Source organism: Podarcis liolepis, assembly GCF_965112155.1.
Source record: "Podarcis liolepis genome assembly, chromosome: 1".
Lineage (NCBI taxonomy): Eukaryota > Metazoa > Chordata > Lepidosauria > Squamata > Lacertidae > Podarcis > Podarcis liolepis.
Window position 1 is genome coordinate 108,433,617 of NC_139554.1, and position 16,633 is coordinate 108,450,249.

Consider the following 16,633-nt stretch of genomic DNA (forward strand, 5'->3'; position numbering starts at 1 on the left):
ATGGCATGATTAACCATCATATAAAGGTTTTTTTTAATAAATAAATACCAGGTATGGGGAGGGAGTTGTCATCAGTGCTACATGGGGAGGCAAGGTTTAAGATTTTCTCTCCAGCTACGATCTCAGTAAAAAAATACTCCTCACCAATATAGCTTCTCCTAATGCTGTACGTTGTGTGGGGTTTGATTGTTTGTTTGTTATCAAGGTCACAACCATGTTGGGAAGCATAAACTTGATGACAATCTCCCACCGCAACCCAACTGGTTTTAAAACTCAACAACGTGATTGCAAATCATGTCACTCGTTTGGCATGTAGTCAGACCCCCGTAATGCTTAGTTTCAACATAATATGCACACATTACAGCCCCTCAGATACGACGGAAACTATGTGGTGCAATGGAGTAAAAGGAATGGTCCTCACCAGCAGGGAGCAACTGATCAATGAAGTATTGGGAACCTTGGGAGGAAGTGATCAGGTCCTCTTGGGTTTCATGACACTGAGGTAAGAGGAAGCTGAGTGCAGTCGGGCATGCACCATGGACTGTGGGGCTCTGAATACCGATGAATGAAAATGGTGTGGAGGGGACGATTTATTTATATTACAGAGTTTTAAATATATCCAATAGATGCACAAACTTTGGCTATGGTTGTAAACTTTGACTATGGGTTTCCTAGCAGTAAGTTCAACTGAAATCAGTGGATTTACTCACCAAGTAAAAATGCATGCGATTAGGATCTATATCCACTGGATACTAATCAATGCTCATTAAAGTTTTACCTCTGTTTGTATTCCAGGCTTCCAGCTACTGCGATGTTTACAAGGCTTGCTGCACTATATCCACTTTTTAATATTAAATTATATTTATATTTATAGGAAAGACCCTCTTTTCTTCAAGTATATGATTGTACACGCCTTGCACCATGGTTTGAAAATGGCTGTTAAGTGCTCATGTAATGGAACATTTAACTGTCATTTATATATTTAGTCATTGTTATTGCTATTTATTATTCCTACTGTGGGCACAGTGTTCCCAATCAAGGGTCAGGGCTCAATTGTCTAGCGGCTAGCACTAACAAATAACTGAAAAGACAGCTAGGCAAGTCCCCTGTCCCAGAGAGGTTACAGCCATAGACTCAGCAGCGCACTTATGTATTTCTAAAATGCAGACTTCAGCAAAAAAAGAAACATCTGGGAAATCTTTAAAGGGGGAAAAAAACTCTGAAGGGATTTAAACTGTAACAGGACTTTATCGCAAAGAAGTTTCCCCCTCTCGGTTTTTTTTGAGGGGGCACTTTAAAAATTACAAATCTACAACATAGGGCATACTTTTACCTGTGGAAGAGGAAAAGCAGACACTCACAGACCACCAGACATGGCTGAGACACTTGCATCAATTTTGTGTTGCATGCGCTGAGAAGCCAAGGCCAATCACAGCTTCCCAGCAAAACAGAAGTGTGTGCGTTTGCTACAAGTGGCAATCGATGTGTGAATTACATATGCTCTTTCCTAAACAGAAGTGCAATCCATGTGGGAAACAAGATGCGCTTAAGGCAGCCCTTAAACATTCGTGTTCCTTAAGGAAAAAAAGCAGATCCATCACTGGTCCTGCATAACCAAACAGGGTTGGTTGGTTGGTTGGTTGGTTGGTTTGTTTGTTGTTTTAAATAAGACTAGTTTTGAGAATTGTACCTGCAACAATCTGGGCATTTATGTTTAACAGAAGCGATGCAACATTCCGCAAGCATTTTAAAATACCCAACTTCATGTTACAATGGTTAAAAACGAGTCTTCCACCCCACCTTTTTTCTGTCTTAGGTGGATTGGGTTTATCTACCTCTTTGTAGTATACTGAATTGGGTATTTCTCACTTTTTTTCTTTTTTCTTTTTGTCTAAACTGCAGAAATAAAAGTTCACAATAAAAGTAAGATATTGCTCTCGGCTTCCCTTCTTTCCCTACTGCTATATGATCTTCCTTTTGTCCTCGATCCCTCCTTTATCCTTTTCACCTTCTCTTTCTTACTCTCACACTGTCCCCTTGATCCATCAGACGCAGCCAAGCCATCTGATACGTATGCCTGAAAGTAATTTTGGACAGAATCAAAATGCCCTAGAATCCTTAGTAATCCTCCTCAGATCCCTATACTGAGCTCTGGTTAGGCCCTTATATATTCAGTGAACAGCCTTTCAGTCAACCGGTGTGGAAATTGAAAACCTTTTTACAGTAACACTGGAGAGAGATGGCAAGTCGTGAAACAAACCAGTCCGCTAGAAAGGGGGGGGGAGGAGGGGGGGTCTGTGCAGAATTAAAGTTATGATGGCCATAGAACAGCAATTGGAAAGAGGGAAGCCATATTCAAGACAGCAAGTTGTCCTATGCATGCTTCCATATTTCATAGATAATTACTTCAGCTGTCTCAGAACACCTTGCATTAAAAAATTGCACTATAGTAATGGGACTTGTGTACCATATTTCCTTCAACAGCTGGAGAAGGAAGAGTGAGAAGCAAAGTGATAGAAGCAACACAGCTGGTGAAATATATAAAGAAGGAAGGGAAGCAGCAATGCTAATATGAGGCTAAAGAGGGAGCAACGTGGCTGGGGCTGTAAAGGCGCATAGAGGTTGGAAGGGCAGATTTGGGAAGATGCAGACAAGTGGGGTCAGTCAGTGGTAATGTGTTGCCTATGGAGGGGTGTTACTTGCAAAAAGCTAAGGCTCCGTGAGAACAGAGGCCTGAATTATCTCTGTGTGATACAGTCTCAGTGCAGCAGCCCATAGGGTGAGGCCATTTGCCTATCTGGGTGATGACCCTCACTTCCAAATACAGTGGTACCTCAGGTTAAGTACTTAATTCGTTCCAGAGGTCCGTTCTTAACCTGAAACTGTTCTTAACCTGAAGCACCACTTTAGCTAATGGGGTCTCCTGCTGCTGCTGCGCCACCGGAGCATGATTTCTGTTCTTATCCTGAAGCAAAGTTCTTAACCTGAAGCACTATTTCTGGGTTAGTGGAGTTTGTAACCTGAAGCGTATGTAACCTGAAGTGTATGTAACCTGAGGTACCACTGTAAAAAGAAGTCTGAGGCTGCAGTCCTATAGCCATGCACCTGGGAGCGGGCCCTATGGAATCCAATGAATCTTCCTTCCAAGTAGCTAGATACAGAAGAATATGTGTATGTTCCAGCATTTGACATTTCCCTCTAACTCTTACCTCAGACTTTCCTCCCTCTCCTCAGTCCTCTTGGGCTTATATATATTACATACCATCTAACATTTCCACGTCAGAAACCTGGATGCAGGTCTTCCGAGATGTACTCCCAGGGCGAGTCACATGACCTGTGCCATGATCTCACCCCAAGCGTTTTTTATTTCTTTTTCAGGACAAGATCACAACAAAATGGCCGCCTTGATCTCACGCAATAAAATGGGGTGTCACCTTTTTTCTGGGACACTTGGTGGGTATTATATTAGCTTCCCCGACTCTGTCTCATTTCCCCTCTGTTTCCATTTTAATTTTTGAAGGGCTTTTAAGAGATGGCTCAGCTTTTCTCCTTTTTCAGTTTTGTTTCTTCTTTTGCATATACTGCTTCAAATACATGTATCTGGTGCACATGATCAGCTCCTGGCTTAATAAACCAGGGCATACATAAGCTCTAGGCATTTGAACACAAGTCCTTTGCTCTTACTCTACTCTTTCTTTTCTGTGAGTGGGGAAGAAAGCCAGGAAGCAGCAGCTAACCATCTGAACTGGGAAATGATGGTTAATGACTTTCAAAAAAGCAAAAATAGAAAGCAATGGGTCCCATAGCTTGGCTTGTTTGGAAGCCATTAACCATGGTTTCTTTGACATAATAGGAAGCTATGGTTTGCTGTGCATTCCTAACAATCTGATCACCCTGAAGCTCAATTATAACCACTGTGGATCTTTGTTCTTGGACATCTTTTTATTAAAATACATGTACTGCTGTAAAGGTATTTATGCTTTTAATAACACTTAGTATTTATGCCAGGAGTGGCTAACAGTCCATGGGCTGGATCCAACCCAACAAGCCATGGTAAGTCTCCCCACCAGCCAGAGATCATCTCTCTGATTAGGAGGTAAAAGATCCTTCTAGCAACCCTGTAGAGAAAATCTCTAAAGAGCGGTCAGAGGGATCTTTCATCTCCAATCTGAGGGCTAAACACCGCAGCACTGAGGTCAGAGATGAAAGGCAGCATTTGTTCCCACACCTTCACACCAGCAACAGAGGGATTATATCCTTGAGAAATGCATGGCGGAAGCACCTAGAACACCAAACCAGCAAACCACCAGGTCGGGAGACAGTAACAGGCTTTGGCTTGGTGATGAAGTCAAGCCAAAATTTGTGGAGCCCCATGACTAAGATAAACAGGATCAATATTGTTTATTCCACATGGAGAAGCTGAGAAATAGTGCCTTATTCAAGGTTACCTGGTGAGTTCATTGCCAAGGTGAGATTTTACATGGACGCTTCACAGCTCATCACTCACACTCATTACCTCTTAAGTGCAGCAGCTGCCATGTTTCCCTGGTTTGCTCCACAGCAGGGATGGTGAACTTGCAACCCTCCAAACTCCCACCATTCCCAAATGTTTGGCATGCTGGCTGTTGCTCTTAGGCCAGCAATGTTTCGAGGGCCACAGGCTCCCCACCCCTGCTTACAAATAAGAACGGAGGCATAAGATAAAATAAGTGAAAATGAGAATTTTGATGCTTCGCACATTAAAAATTGGTTACTTTTATACCCCTGGATATCAGATATATTTCTCTCACATCTCTCTTTTTGCCTGGGTTAATATTTCACCGCTTAGGCACTCTCGTTCACTGCATTGTAGAATAGGTGAAGTGCCCAAGAACAACACATTTCCCCTGTTGCTGGAAACTCAATAAATATGATGGAAATGGGAAGGGAATTATATTCTCTCTCATTGTCTTCTTCTGCATGATTAAATCATTAATCATTCTAAACATTCTCTCATGATTCATGAGACCATTCCTATAGTCTTATATATTCCTTTATGACTTTATATATAGTCAGTCTGGTATCTTTCACCCTTTCTTTGCTTTCTCCACCATCTGCCTTCCTCATGTTTCTTCTAATTAGGCCACTTTCTCCATCCTTCCTCCAGGTATCTTCCTACAGCTGTGAAAGTCTTTATTTCTTTCATCCTTCATCAGATCCTACCCCATACATAATCTTTTCCTTTGTCTCCTCTTTTAAAGGGTTTGGTTTCAGCTATATCTCAGATTCCTAAAGTTGGGTTGTTGGAGGCCGTGGAGAATAGAAAGGAGGAGGAGGAAGAGGAAGAAGAGAAATATGGAATAATTAAATAAAACATCAGAGTTGTCCGAAACATTTTGGACCCTGTGGCCCTTCTGTGCTGATGAAGATGTAGTCATTCCAACTGCATATAAATAATATTGTTTTATTTTAAGGATTCATTTATTCTAGGGATTTTGCATTTTGCCTTTCAATAAAATTCCAATGGTGGCTTTATTTGTTTCTTTATTAAACCACTAGGGTTAAATCAGGCAGAACAAATCTTGGCTTAACCATGAGTCCCAGCTCAGATGCTAAGACAACCTTTGGATTAGGCATGGAATTTGGCATGGAAGTGAAGATGACCAAGCTGGTAATCCGCAACATTACACTGAAATGCCAGAGCAAATAAAACAACTTAAAGCATCTAAAACAGGTGCTAGCATTCAAGAGGGTGGGAGGCCATCACAGAAAAGACTCCTTCTCCATCTGCTGCAAACAAAATTGTCACTATCTGTCTGACTAGATAGCTCCATGGCTGGATGACCAGAAGGTGTTGATGTGCTGTTTTATAGATATAGCTATTTATATGTTATTATTTCTGCACGATATGCATGAAAACTAATGCATACTAGGCTAAACCTCTTCCTCCCAGAAATTATCACTGGTGCTTAACTGATGGTGACATCTCTGTGAGCCTCAATTCAGGTGACAAATATCTTTCCCCACACCTATCTATTTCACTTCCTCTGGAGCCTGCAGAACGAATGGTATGTGTATTATGACCACAAAGCAAGAGCCCTGCAGATAGTGACAGAGCTCAGTAAGGTTGCCAGAGACCTGAAGCCAAAAGGCGTCTTACTGAGTATGTCAGAGGAAGCAAGACAAAAGTCACCAACTGTGAGTCAAGCTAGAGGCATTGTGACAGTTCGAGACATTAAGCGCAGAACTGTCCAAACCACAGGAGTGGGAGGCCCTCATGTAAAAAACCAAGCCTTCCTTCTGCAGCTTGAAAGTGGAAGAGTTGCCAAGGCAACACGGTCAACAGATGAGTCTTGAATCCTCAGGAGGCGGAAGGATTTAGACCTGGAGTGAAAACCGGTTGTCCAGGTTGGCTGGGGCGCAGGGGAGGAGCGTGGGGGGGGGGCTGCCGAGGCAATGGCCCACACACATTTGGGGGGGTCACTGACAGGGTGGTATGAGGAAGATGCAACAGGCATTCATCTTTCCGATCAGTCCAATCAGACAGATTGGAAGGGCACACGCCTGCCCTGTTGCGTCCTCCTCAAGTCACCCTTCACACACCAGGTACCATAAAGACACACTTTGCCAATAACCTTTGGAACAAAATGTTCTAAGCCATAGATCGCCCAGCCCCAATTTGGATCCTCTCACTCATATACACACTGTTGCTTTTAGACCTCTCCTCTATTCTTCTCCCCCTTAAACAGCTTTGTGTATCAAGACAGTGGAACCGCTGTGGTGTGGTCCTAAGACTTTCCACAGAACTTCTGCTTCCTGCCTAGTTTTTACTGTATTTGCTTCTAAGTTTGACTTGTCCCCTCCCGCAAGACTCCGGTACCTTTAAAAGGTGCATGATGACAGGCAGAAAAGTTACAAGTACCCCATTTTCTGTTGCGGCCTTTCTGGGCTTGGAATAGTTGAAGCTGTTACCTTCCTGCCTAAAGATATGAGGGGAGGGGTGTGCGGAAAGTCTACTTGCTGTAGCCCTCAAGTTTAAATAAATGGTTGCTGAAGTTGTAGATAAACCACTGAAAGGGTTTGCTCTTGTAAGTTACAGCAGAGCAGCACGGGAGAAGGGGCTGTGGGGAGGATGAAAAATGGAAATTCTCTCTTAATAGGGAAAGGAGGGAAAGAGTTTGACAGCCTGTGCTGAACCAATTCTTGTTCAGCGACATGAATTTCAACCATAACAGCCTCGTGTTATAATTAATATGACAAAGAGCTTCCATTTTGTAAGTCCCGCAAGTTACCTCTCTAGATAAAAAATTATATTCTATTCCCTCTTTACGTTCTGCGATCTCTTTACTGTAAATATTGCTGCGATAAGGAGAGGAACAAACGTCAGCACCAGCATTTTGTTCCAAAAACATCCTGCAGAAATCACACTATGCTAGTGATATTTAATTGTAACATAAAAATTAAACACCATTTACTCGAAATAAAATCAGGGTAGTATGTAAATTAAGTAAGTTTCAATTCATGTCTTCTTACTCACATCTGTTGGCAGTTTAAATAGTTTTAGTGTCATTAATTGTTATAAAAGTGCAAGATTTGCTGTATGCTTGCCACTTAGGACCAAAGGCACAAAAGTCTAATTGAACTAAGTAATTAGTAATTTGTCATTTCCTATTGTCAGCAATTACTTTCTATTGGAAATCCGCACTGAAAATTCTAATTTGAAGTGAGGTTTGCATTTTATTGCTGTCCATCCAAATTAGTTTTAAACTGACAGCTACATTTTCATTAAAAATGTAAAGATATTAAATATACCTGCAGAGAATGAAAGGGAAAGTCTGCTGTACATGAGTTCAAACTATATTTTTGACACTTAATGAGGAAAGGTTGAAATCCAAAATACTTCTTGTTACTCCAATGCAAAAAAAAATCGGGGGGGGGGGATCACATACATGAAGCAAGGCATTTTTTCTCCTCTTAGTTCCATTAAAATCTCATTGGTGGAATAATTCATGTGAGTAGCATTAAAAAAAATAAATCTCAACATAAATCATAAGATTTCACTTCTAGTTTTCATTTTGCTTAAGGAAACCATACTCCACAGATGCTTTTCCTGTTCCTCTGTAAGATGCAGAGTGCCAAAGAAGGATAGAACTAAGGATAAGGGGGGAAATGGGTCACTTCAGATTTTAATCCAAACCTACCTAATTCACAATTCCTGAAAGAATATGCAAACTGAAAAGCAGTTGTCATAAGAACAATTTGCACTTGTTTGAATTTTGCATTCAACCAAATGATGTGAACAAAAAATGCTTATTAGGAGAAAGTGTGCACAAGAATGCATACACTGCTGAAAAACATCATACAGCACGTGCACTGTTATATTAGGCAAAGTTGCATGCATAAATGCGTACAAAGCCAATTTTCACATAAAAACTGTATGTAGATTGTTATGTTTTGATTGTGTTTTTATCACTGATGTTCTGTAATGTGTTTTTAATGTTGTATACCACCCTGGGATCTTCTGATAAAAGGTGGTATATAAATTGAAATAATAATGATGATGATGATAAATAATAATAAATAATAATAATAATAATAATAATAATAATAATAATAATGACAAATTTTCATGAAGTGAAAATTTTCATGAAGAGGCAAGTATGAAACTGAAACTGACAGATTTGTCTGACCCTAGATATAAATATACAGTTTTGTGTGACTTGTCCTGTTAGCTTTTCCCCATGTGACGTTTGATACAAAAGTGCAAGAGTGATTTTTCTGGAGTGTACTTTTTACTCTCCATTTAAAAAACACCAGTGATGGCTATTATGATACATAACTGGACTCACATGGTGGGCAACAGAATATTGTGCTGATTAGCAGGTGAGATAAATGAATTCTGCCAAATGGACATACATACCCCTTCCAGAGAGCAGGCTCCTGCGTGGGGAGATATTTTCCTTGCCTTAAGCCAAATATCCAGGGCCTAGATGTTCAAAGCTAAATGGTACTATTGATTCTGGTTTACTTATAAAAGGGAAGGCATTAGTCCACAATCTTTTTCTTTTTTTTACTGCGGAGCTGTTATGAAATTATCTCCTTCACTCCCATTGAGCTCAAACCCTCAAACCATAAACTCCTTAAAGAAGAATATACTCTTTAAAGGGTAAATGCTTTCGAATAGTTAGGTTTCTAGCCACTATATCTGCTTACTTATGTGAAACTGCTATTTCCATGTGCACTTTATAACACCTACTTCAACAGGTTTTTAGTCTGTGTACATGTTTGACAGACTATAGAAGCACACAATCTCACAAAAGAAAATCAACAAGGAAGTGAAGATCTCTCAGGGTGAGAGAGAAGAAAACTCCCAGGTGAGAGCTTGTAGGGTCCGCCATTTTCTGTGGTTGACAAGGGTTAAGAGCTACCTTTGAAAGAGGGCTCTGTGTTTTCTTTTCTCCTTCTTTCTCTGTATTTGTTTTTATTTGGATTGGTTTCTCTTTATCTTATTGTATTATGAAAAAGCGTTAATAAAATCTTGGGGGGGGGGAGCAAGGCCAAAGCAAGATGCTGAGTGCCTTCCTAACATGGAGCCTAATCCTGTCCACATTTACTTGGAATTAAGTCCCATGAATGCAAGTTACTTACAAGAAACCACACGTAGGATTGCAGCTTTGCTCTATGTTTTGAACTGTTCACATAAATGTTTCTCACTTCATGAGAAATCTGAAACAATCCTGTTAATGGATCCTTCATCCAAAAGAATGATTTGATTACAGTACAAGGTATCATTAAAAGCAAACAGTAAATGAGAGCCAAAGTTAAATTGGTACCAGGAAGAGGGTCATTGATTGTTCTTCTGTTTTCTTTTGTTTTTTGCTAAATTCAAACGTAAGAGAGCAAGCCCAGTTTGGGAAATCTGTTAATAGAAATGGAACAATTGATTTTATTTTATTTTTTTAAAAAGAATACTCATAGGGAAAAGACAATATCTGGGAGAACTTTCACTCTTATACAACGTTAAAGGAACATAACCTTGATCTGGGAAGGGCTTGCAAAACTGGTAGGGATAGTGCTCAATTATTAACTCACAAATCTAGAAATCTATTGGAGTTACTAAGAAACTATGTAAATGCATAATTTGTGTTCTTGATGTCTCAATAATTACTCAGGATGGCACTGGGTCCAAATTGCGCTCTCTCTCTCTCTCTCTCTCTCTCTCTCTCTCTCTGTGTGTGTGTGTGTGTGTGTGTGTAAATTCAGGTGAAACTAGAATTAACTTCATCAATAAAGGCCATTTCTCTTTGTTTGAAACAGATTGTCTTAAACTATGTACACTGAAAGCATGTACATTTTCCACAGAAACCCATTCTGAATGCTAACCATGATGTATATCTCAGCTCACTCTATTAAGTGGATATTAATTAACACTACTTTACAGCAGAATTCCTACGAAGTAGCACGTATTATATAGACATTAAACCCCAAAGAGCTCACCAAAGAGCTCCCTCTGATTAATGTTGTGACAAAGAAAAGTGAAGAATCGCAATGATTTATCACTAATTAGTGACAGATGTTGTCCACAGATCTTTAAACAGATGAAATGGCCTTAATATTACATCTCTAACACACACACACACACACACACACACACACACACACACACACACACACCATGTGGTACAAGCGTGGGAATCAATTATGTATCTATAAGGCGGTTTTTGTTGGATTCAAGAGTCTAAATGCAAAGGGGTCAGCTGGACTGCACATAAGTTGATATGACTGGTAATGCTTTATGCCACTGCAATCAGTTTTACTTATTACTGTATTAATGGGAGACTGATTATAATTAGATGCTTGATTTATGCTAAAATCTTCAAATAGATTGATGGGTTTGAAGATCTGGGAAACAAACAAACAAACCCCAAACCATGGCTTTGCTACAGTTCCAAACTCACTCACTCTCTCTCTCTCAACAATGTACATGCAAAGTGTATTTAAAAACTTCTATTCTGCCATTTATGCAATTGTGCTTAATTGCCAATAAGGCGCTGAGCAAAACAGAGAATTAAATTAAAAGTTCAATAAACACAGATCAATATTCTTGTAAATACCGAGTCTATAAAACGATCTCCTCCTTAAATGTAGTTATACTGCAGGTGCCGTGCCGTATCATCTCTGTTTGAATTTAGCTGATTGTTTTCCAGTCAAGCTAAATTCCTCTCTAATAAAAACATGCTGAAAAATCCAGGCACGATGCCAGCAAAGATTAGAAGCCGGCCCCTTATTCCTAAACTGTTGCAGTCTCCTACCTCAGCATTAGCTCACAATCAGCTGAATAAAGAAGTCATCTTCCGTCTAACATGTAAATAAATCATCAGCTTCACTTACTTTACCACTGGCTGTTTGTCATTCAGGAAAATAATGGTTAATCAATGGTTAATCAATGAAGATGTGTAACGTATTAGTTTGCAGTCCTTCATCATCCTATTTTCTTCAATTGCCTGGGGGTTTGTGTTCAGTACTTACAGAATCGATTACAATTGGGAGTGATCATTCAGCTCATGTTGAGAGCTGTCAGCTGCGCTTTCTGTAAAGAGTTTTTACCCTTCTGTTTAATATAAGAAGGTAATATTTAGCTGCATCTGACAAGTGCTAGTAGGCATTCATGGCATGAGTGGTGGAGAAAAAAGATAGATACGGCAGAGAGATATATACTAAATAACTAAACGCAACACTATGCGGCACTTGGTGAAACTAAACTTTTCCTGACTCCACAATAATCATAAGCATTTCTGTGTTGTTGAAGAAAATTAAAAGAAAATAGCCGTCTGCTTATCATGCCTGCAGGGAAGGGCTGAGACAGACAAGTGACAATAACGTCTTTGTGTATAACCAAAGTGTGGGGGGGGGGGAGAGACAGATAATTTGTCCATTTTCTTCTGAACAGACACCCAATTCTCCACTCTTTACATGTGGGTATGCCTGACAAGCCTTCTGCCAGAGTCAACAGAAAAGTTTAATATAAACATTTTGCAAAACAGCTTTCATGACCAGCAAAGATAGGCACAGCAACAGCTTGAAAAATCACTTTATTGTGTGAATTGCCTGCCTTTAACTTATTTTTCTTTTTAAAGGAAGTATAAGCATCTTGTCACCAATGTTAAGGTTGGGACAAGGCTGGCTGGGCTCCCTTAAAGGCCCCCGCGAATGTTGCAGTCAATGAATAGAGTTATTTGTGTTAATTATTGTTTTTGTCATTTCCTCTGCAAATCTGCACCACTGATAGTCATTGGGTGTGGGGATGGAGACTAATAATCATTAATGTCTTTCATTAAATATTTACAGCGCAACAGTATTGATTAAAGGGAGGCACAGTATATAAAAATAGTGTCATCTATTAGCGTTTTAGTTCCAACACCACCCTCTTGTGGCTGAATGCCTGCAGAGATTTTTCTTTCCTCTGTGTGAAACGAAACACGCTGCTGTTATGCAGAACTTTCAAGTTCTCTTTATAGCTGCTTATTATGGAACTTTCAAAACGAAAAGGTATAATCAGAACCTAGGGTTAAACTAGAGGGGATTATGGGGGATTTTCTGCCCTATTTATTTTTTAAATGCAGGGGGAGGTGATATTTTTTTTGAGCAAAAAGGTGCAAGATCGAACCCCTCCTGTACTCATTTATTGCCTCTCCCCTGCCCCTTGCAACGCATTTCTCCTAGGTAAATTGTCTCACCTCAAGAGCTCAGCTTAAAGAATGCCTTGAGAAGGGGGCACAGACTGCAGAAAGAACCGTTGTGGGCAGTAAAGGGACTCCTGTCCGTTAGGTCCAGTCACGGACGGCTCTAGGGGTGCAGCGCTCATCTCGCTCTATAGGCCGCGGAAGCAGACATACAGCTTCTGGGTCACGTGGTCAGCATGACTAAGCCGCTTCTGGCAAACCAGAGCAGCGCATGGAAATGCCGTTTGCCTTCCTGCCAGAGCGGTACCTATTTATCTACTTGCACTTCATGCTTTCGAACTGCTAGGTTGGTAGGAGCAGGGACTGAGCAATGGGAGCTCACCCCGTCACGGGGATTCGAACTGCCGACCTTCTAATCGGCAAGCCCTAGGCTCTGTTGTTTAGACCACAGCGCCACCCGTGTCCCGTTGTGGGCATAATTTCCCCAAATCTTGTCTTTCCCCCCTCACCCACAACTTAATGTGTCCTGGGTCAGAGCTAGTTTTAAACAAGCCATGCCTAGCTTAGCCCAAATCACCATTACATCTCGTTCAGCCCTAGCATTAGTCAAGTGCAGTCATGGCTACGTGCAGGCCTGGGCAACTAGTGAATGCACATAAGCTAAATGCAGAGCACATGTGCAGAGAGCCAGCTGTCAGAGTGTTGGAGGACTAGGGAGACCCAGGTTCAAATCCCGAGTTAACCGTGAAACGTGTGGATGGTCTTCAGCCAAACAATCACTTCCTCTCATTCTGCCTCACATGATTAAAAAGAGGAGATGAATATATACCTCCTGGGGGGGGGAGGATATAAATACAATCAATAAAATAAATATGGAAGCTCATGGAAGGGAACGATAAAACCTCTCCATGTCAAAGCTTCTCAGGCCTTTCAGAAATAAGTGGAGTGGGTCGCCAGGTATGAGATGGCCTGTAATACACAGTGGTGTCGACTTGCATTCTCCTCAACAAGTTGTCCAGGCTTAGGCATGTAAAACGTGAAACTTTTGCTATGATTAATATAGGTGTTTTCTAAAAGCTGAGTCCTGACTTGCAAAGGTTTTCATCCAGTTTTTTAGAATTGTATAGATATATAAAATAAAATAATAAAATAAAATAACACTCTTCATCCAAGGATCACAGGGTGGTTTATAGTATAAAAACACACACACACACACACACACACAAAACCACATAGCATAATAATAAACAGACTCATAACCCTCCCCCCATTTAATTCAGAGATATATTTCATTCATGTGCATGTATGTAAATGAAATGGGGATTTATTGGTTGGTTGGTTGGTTGGTTGGTTGGTTGGTTGGTTATTACATGCTTTTGTGTTTTTGTAGTGTGTGTGTGTGTGTGTATGCTATATGCAGTGCTTTTTTCTAAAACAAATGTTTAGGGGTACAGTCATACCTCGGGTTACAGATGCTTCAGGTTGCATTGTTTTTGGATTGCGGACCGCCAAAACCCGGAAGTACTGGAACGGGTTACTTCCGGGTGTCGGCCGTCGCGCATGTGCAGAAGCACTAAATCGCGCTTTGTGCATGCGCAGAAGCAACAAATCGCAACTCATGCGTGCACAGACATGCCGCTGCGGGTTGCGGACATGCGTCCCACACGGATCACGTTCGCAACCTGAGCGTCCACTGTACTCTCATTTGGACTCAAGAAAATCACCATTTTATAGTTCAAATAGGGGGAAATAAATACAATAAATGGACAAAAGTACAAAGATTCACGTAATGATTAGGGGTATGCGTACCCCCAGAAAAAGCACTGACTATATGTACCGTATTTTTCGCCCTATAGGACGCACTTTTTCCCCTCCAAAAATGAAGGGGAAATCTGGGTGCGTCCTATGGGGCGAATGCAGGCTTTTGCTGAAGCTTGGAGAGTGAGAGGGGTCGGTGCGCACCGACCCCTCTCGCTCTCCAGGCTTCAGGAAGACATCCGCAGCCTGCCACCCAGTGCGAGGGGCGCTCTGAAGCAGAACGCCCCCCGCGCCGGGCAGACATCCGCAGCGTGTTGGAGCCCTGCAGGAGTTCCCCGCAGAACTCCTGCAGGGCTCCCCACGCTGCGGATAGTAGCCTGCCGCCCGGCGGGCAGGGCGCCCTGAAGCCGAGCGCCCCTCACGCTGGGCAGACATCTGCAGCGTGGGGAGCCTTGCAGGAGTTCCCCGCAGAACTCCTGCAGGGCTCCCCACACTGCGGATAGCAGCCTGCTGCCCGGCGGGCGGTGCACCCTGATGCAGAACGCCCCTCGCGCCGGGCAGACATCGGCCAGCCCCACAAGCTCGGGGGACAGCAGGGAGGCGCAGCGCCACCATCCCGCTGTTCCTCGACCTGGTTCGGTTTCCCTGACCTGCTTTGGGGGGGGGAGGAATTTTTTTCCCTTTATTCCCCCCCCCAAAAAAACTAGGTGCGTCCTATGGGATGGAGCGTCCTATGGGACGAAAAATACGGTATCTACACAGTTGTCCCCAACAGCTGCAGATAGGCAGGGAAATAAACACTGCTAACAGGGGTGTTTTCTGAAAGAAAAGGGGTAAAAAGACTACTTAGGGATCAGAGAGTGGAAGTGAGAGGCTGAGAAATAAAACTGAAAGTGATCACATGTCATTAGATGGATTTATAGGATATGAAGAGAAACCACAGAGTGATCACATGCTGTTATTCCAGTCACTTTTCTTTTTGCCTTTTAGTCAAAAATTAGTTGTTGTTTCTAACTGAAGTAGAAGATAACTTAAGGGAAAAAAAATAAGTTCATTGCTTCATTTGCAAGGTTTTTTGGCTTAGATGCAGACATTTCTGTTGCATCAAGAAACAGACACAGACAGACCATGGCTATATAGCAACAGACCATGGAGATGAATAAATGGTGTTGTGCAATTCAAATAGAGAAGAGAGAAGATGGGGGCAAATAAAGCAGCCACATTTCACCTTTGCAGAAAGGAGAACGAATACAGCTTTGGACAAAAATACCAAGAAAGCACAAAGACCGCAGGAAAATGCCTGTGCTGAACTCTAGTCAGGCCACTGCAGTTTCCACAGTGGTCAGTCCTGCAACCTTTGTTCTGTAAAGCCACACAGACCAGAAAGCAGAGTAATAGTTTAAGGATAAAAAGGCTGCAGTGCCCCATTGCATGTGGTTTTAAAAATTGAGCATCACAATAACACTGAGTAAAACCATAGTGATTGTGGACCCAGCATTAAAAAAAAAGGACTTCTTAAGGAAATTTGGCCATTTGTTCCAGTATGAACTTACCCAAGCAGCTCCTCTGGAGTAATGTGTAGATTATAATTTAGTTATCCACCAGCTCTCCTTCCTAACTTTTTCTGGCTCAAATTGAGATGGGGTGTGTGTGTGTATGTGCTTTAAAGTGCATATTTGGATGGTAAATATATCTATGCTTTTTCAAGGAAAATAAATTTTTAAATAGTTTTTAAAACACAGATTTTGTGTGTGTGTGTTTAATTACAGATAAATGCAGAAATGGAAAAGAATGGACTTTTTAGCGAACATATGTGAACACAGAATAGAAATACCAGGTTTCATCAATCTGTAGTTAAAATGTGGCTGATTGTCTAGAATAATACAAGCACATCCCATAGTCTGGAGAAGTCTTACTGTAGAAGAGGGTCACCAAAGGTCTCAATTTACATGACTCAACTGATCTGATACATTTTGGTGCCACAAAATCCAAATTTTCACTTTAATCAGCCATTGGAAGTTGGCTTTTGACAAAAACAGCCTCTGTTGCTACTAGCCATGACATTGGAGGAATATATTTGTGAATCTTTCCTGAAAGGCTCTCTGCAATAAAGATATGACATTGAAGGTTGAACATGTCAATGGACCCATATCTGCAAGTTTCCTTTTCTGCTATTGTGCCCAGTTCTCTTAGCTCTATTCAAAATCACATTT

General features: G+C 41.4%; 1 long non-coding RNA gene across 1 annotated transcript; it reads left to right on the forward strand.

Moving 5' to 3' along the window:
* Positions 1 to 417: 417 nt before the first annotated feature.
* On the forward strand, positions 418 to 5,511 carry LOC310703316. Its single transcript, XR_014524071.1, has 3 exons — positions 418 to 502; positions 3,379 to 3,453; positions 5,241 to 5,511. It is a non-coding gene; the product is annotated as an uncharacterized lncRNA (long non-coding RNA).
* Positions 5,512 to 16,633: the final 11,122 nt, after the last annotated feature.